Below are 5,049 nucleotides of genomic sequence, written 5' to 3'. Positions count from 1 at the left end.
AGCTAGGTATCTGTTTATAGTCCTGTCTTGGGATCTAACCTATTTACTTGGTGAAAAATCTGACATATTTCGTTTTTACCAAATACAGGCATAAAAGCAATCTAGAGTAACCCGTGACATATTCACAATTAAAGTACCAAGTAATTACCATTTCAATGTCTCGATATGTTTTGGGTATCACTACCATGACTTTAAATTACAGGCACTGTCGTGTCAGTCTTTAGCAGCGTCTGCCATTGCACAAGATGACTCATATGGGCCTAGATATTAACTGATTGCTATCGATGACTTTTTAGCTCATCTGACATAGTCAGATGCAGCTTGTAGAATCGCATGATCGTCCGTTGTGCAGCAGCAGCGTTCTCGCGACCGCCACGTTCTCCTGCTCGCACGCCCTCTGGAGAGGCGACAGGGCATCGCCAACGCCTCCCGTCGGGTTCGCACCACTCTCGCAGAGCAGCCGCACGACCTTGACCGACCCTTTGAGGCATGCTGCGTCGAGGCATCCGCTGGTGTTGGGGTCGACACCGCGAGACAGCAGCACCCTCACAGCGCCAACGTTGTCTGCCGTGCAGGCGGCGAGCAGCGGTGTCGCCCCCTCGCGGCCGCGTCGGTGCGGGTTGGCGCCGGCTTGCAGCAGCATCTCGACGATGGCCGGGGTTGCGGTGGCGCACGCCACGTCAAACGTTGTGCTGCCCACGTGTTCTATGGCGACAAAGTCAGGGTCGCAGCCATGGTCCAGCAGCAGCCGCACTAGCTCCTCATTGTTCGCGTGGCAGGCTATGTCCAGCGGCCGCCTCCAGTCGCCACCTGCTGGAGAGGGGGAAAATGATACCCGTGATTCACTGAACATCTATGCGTACAACTTTTAGTAGAAAACAGGTGGAAATAGTCAATCGTTATTAGAAATGCGAGTGTCGATATTTGATATGCTTTATCAGGGAGTAGAATAACAAAAACATATAAAACATGATTAAAGCTAGTGGAGAGAAAGGGCGTCAGTTGTTGATCCAGACATATTCAGATACTTCTTCTTCTTCTTCAGCCTTGGGTCGAATCATCATCCCTTGTCCATCGCTGGACGTAAGCCTTTTCCAGCTGCTGCCATATGCTCCGGTCTTGTGCTCTTCTCTGCCATCTTGATTCACATTTGTCAAGGTCGTCCCGCCATCAGGTCTTTTGACGGCCATGACCATTGTACAGCGTATCCATACAGCGCTGTACTTAAGCGGCAGCGGTGTGGATCCATTTGGAAACGACATGCCGGCAGCGATCACGTGACCGATTTTTTCCGACTCGTCATGGCGCAACTCTCTGTATACAGGGACCCTAGTAATTTCTACATGATAGCGCCATCTATTGGCGTTCACGTAAAGTTCTGGAATAATTTTCGTCAACTATGGTGCGAATTATCTTCTATAACAGTTGTGGACGAGTTGAATCCGTAGCCATTCATTAACTGCCATCTCGCTATACATCAGTACATGCGTTACCTTTTGAAACAAAACAATAAAGTAAAACTTACTCATGATGTAGACACGGTAGATTCACGGTTACCTCAGAATGCTATTTGAAATAGTAGTATGTATTTCTGTAAGTGTATAATTGTATGTCATTTTTAAATGTTAGTTATAATAAAAACCAAGATTTGCTCTGTACCAACGTGTTTTCTTTACACTATGATCATGTATTTACATTAATGCCACTATTGTTCCAATCAATAATTCCATCATTCCAATCATTAATCCCATTATCATTCCAATCGTTAATTACATTATTGTTCCGATCAATAATGCCATCATTCCAATCGTTGCAATCAAGAATTACATTACCATACCAATCATTAATTCCATTAATTGTTTCAATCATTTATTCCATTATCGTTCCAATTATTAATTCTATCATGGCGCTAGGAGTCGTCGTTCCAGAAGTCGACCCAGTCTTCATCGTCGTCGTTGTCGTCGTCATAGCGATGGTCGCCCGCTCCCCGCCCGTCGTCACCGCAGTGTTGCTCGACGAACTCTCTCACGGCGGGCGGCAGCGCGTCGCGGTACGGCACGCCGCATCGCAGCACCGTCGTCGCGCACAGACACGCGAGGCTGCTCGTCATCTCTGCGCACCGCACCAGATGCTGCGTCGCCGGCGACTTGTGCGGCGCGCACAACTCCCGCGCCGTGCGCCCGCGCGCATTGCGAGCGTCCGCGTGCGCTCCGTGCGCTAGCAGCAGCGCCGCCATTTCGTGCGTGACCGCGTCGCCGCCGGCTGTGCAGTACTGCATCACCGCGTGCAGAGGCGCGTTGCCGTGGCGATCGGCCACGTCGGCACGGCAACCGTGCTCGAGCAGCAAGCGGAGGCTTCGCGGGAGGTCGTGGAAGTCGTGGTAGACAAGCGCGTGCAGAGCCGTGCAGCCGTGCCCGTCCCGCGTTGCGGCGAGCGCGCGGAGGCAGCGCCGCAGCCGGGGGTCGCCCGCATCTCGGTGATCGGCGACAGCGTCGGCGACAGTGCACATGCATACGAGCGTGTGCGGTGTAGGTGTGTTGCCGTGGCAACGCCGTGTCAACGTGAGGACGTCGTGCAGGAGCTGGAGAATCTCGTCGTCGAGGTCTCGCCTCGGCCGCATGGAGTAGGTCGCCGCCTCCGCCGCCGCCTCCGCTGCGCCACTGGCTGTCGCTCGCTCCCGCGCACCGTGAGCGAGCGCAAGCCTCACCCTTGCTCGCCACAGCAGCAGCATGAGGCGCGGCGCGTCGTCGTCCGCCACCGCCATCCACGTCGTCCCCTGCAGCATCATGAGCATGTCGTCGAGCGGCGCGGCAAGCAGCGCGCTCTGGTGGCCAAGGACGCGTGACATCGCGAGGTACGCCTCGTGGCAGCGCGCCATCTTTCCGCCGCCGCGCCGCAGCGCCTCGACGTCGGCGACAGAGGGCGCCGGCGTGCCGCACTGCCCGACGGCGGTGGCGGCGGCGAGCCCGTCCCGCAGTCGCGCCGCCGTCGTCGCGTGTCGGAAGAACGCGTCCGCGTCCTGCCAGAGGGCGCCGGCAAGCAGCAGGTGGGCGTCGGCATTCTCGGCGTCCGTGTAGCGGTCCCGCAGCAGCGCCACCACGTCCACCCGGCCCACGTACGCGGCGCACGCGAGCGGAGTGAGGCCGCGCTCGTCGCGCCGCGAGAACGCAGCTGCGTCGCGCGCTCGGACCGCGGAGAGCACTGCCGCGGAGACGGGCAGCGGCAGCTTGCCGCACGCGACGTGGAGACACGTGTCCGGCCGCCGCAGCACGCGCTGCACATCGTCGTCGCCAGGTGGCGCCGCGCCGCTCGCAGCGTCGCCGCCGCCGAGCAACGCTGCATCGTCTGTAACGTCGCCACCAGGTGGTGTCACATTGCTTGCAGAGTCAGTATCGCCACCTGGTGGCACCACGTGGCTCACAGTATTGCCACCAGGTGGTGCTGCAATGCTTGCAGTATTGCCACCAGGTGGCGACTCGTCATGCACGGCGGCACCGTGCGCGATGAGAAGGCAGACGGCCGTTAGCCGGTTGATGTCAGCGGGGGTCCCCTCTGCCTCATCCCACGCCTCATCCCATGTGACCCCGCACGCGTCACCGATGTCAGCAGGGGTCCCCTCTTCCTCATCCCACGCCTCATCCCATGCGACCCTGGGTGTGTCGCCGTTGTCAGCGGGGGTCTCCTCTTCCTCATTCAGCGCCTCATCCTGTGCCTCATTCCACGCGATCCCGCGTCCGTCGCCGTTGCAGCGCGGGCGGGCCACCGCAGCATCTAGCGGTGTGTGGCCGGTGTGGTCCAGCGCCTCGATGTCCGCGCCCGCCCGCAGCAGCAGCACCACCACCGCAGCGTAGCGCTCGCTCGCCATGCCGCGAAAGCGCGCGTCCCCCACAATGAAGTGCAGCAGCGTGTCGCGTGTCGCCTTCCAGTAGATGGCGCCGGCGGCGCGCACGGCCTTGACCAGCTCTTCGTTGCCGTCGTCGCTGCCGGCCGGGGGCACCACCGAGAAGATGAATCGCAGGATGCAGCGGACGGCCGCGATAACGACGTCGGGCGGGACATTGGAGAGGCAGTTGCTTAGCAATGTGGTGGCTTCTTGTCGCCACGCAGGCGAAACCTCGTTGCACGACGCGCGCGCGAACCAAGCGAGACACTCATAGGCGCCGGCGGCGGCGGTGTCTGTTTCTCCATGCTCCTGCTTCGCCAGCAGGTGGAGCCTGTAACGCCACAACGAGGGCGCGACGGCGACGTCGGCACAATCGCTCGCGGTTTTGGCATAGGACAGCAGTTCAGGCTCACGCTCGTCCAGCGTGCGCGCCATGATGGCGAGCACCTCCGCATGCAGCGGCACAAACTCGTCCCGCCGCCACCGCCGCAGCCGCCGCAGCTCTGACAGGTTTGCGCACTCCTTGTGACCCCCGACGCTCAGCTGACGCTTCGACAGCGCCACCCGGCGGCCGACGTAACGGCGCCTCATGCCGCGCTCGAGCAACTTAAACGCACGCTCTTCGTCGTCGCTCCACAGCGTCGCGGCGAGCAGCTCGAGCGCGTCTGCCGCGTCCGCCGGCGCGCAGTCCGCACGCTCCACCAGGAGGTCGACGACGTTGTAGTGGCCCTCCGCCGCCGCGCACAGCAGCGGTGTCTTCCCGAGGCGCTCCCTGGTGGCGAGCAGCTTCGGCGCGTCGTCGTCGGCGATGATGGCGGCGACGAGATCCGTGTCGTCTGTGTGCTCGCAGGCGAGGTGCAGCGCGGATTTTCCGTCGACGTTCGTCGCTGCGAGGTCGGGACGTTGCCGTGGCGACAGCAGGGTGGGAACAAAGTCGGGACGTTGCCGTGGCGACAGCAGGATGCGGACAATGTCGCGGCAGCCCGTCTGGCATGCACAGCTCAGCGGCGTGTTGCCGAGGCGGTTTCGCGCGTGCATGTCGGCGCCATGGCGTAGCAGCGCCGCAAGCGTGTAGCGCCCCCGCCTGAGACGCGACGCGCAGACGATGTGCAACGGCGCGTTACCTGTCGCGTCGCGCGCGTTAACGTCGACGCCGTTACCGGGGG

The sequence above is a fragment of the Priapulus caudatus genome, unplaced genomic scaffold (assembly GCF_000485595.1).
Source record: "Priapulus caudatus unplaced genomic scaffold, Priapulus_caudatus-5.0.1 Scaffold1461, whole genome shotgun sequence".
Classification (NCBI taxonomy): domain Eukaryota; kingdom Metazoa; phylum Priapulida; class Priapulimorpha; order Priapulimorphida; family Priapulidae; genus Priapulus; species Priapulus caudatus.
This window is presented reverse-complemented; position numbering follows the sequence as displayed.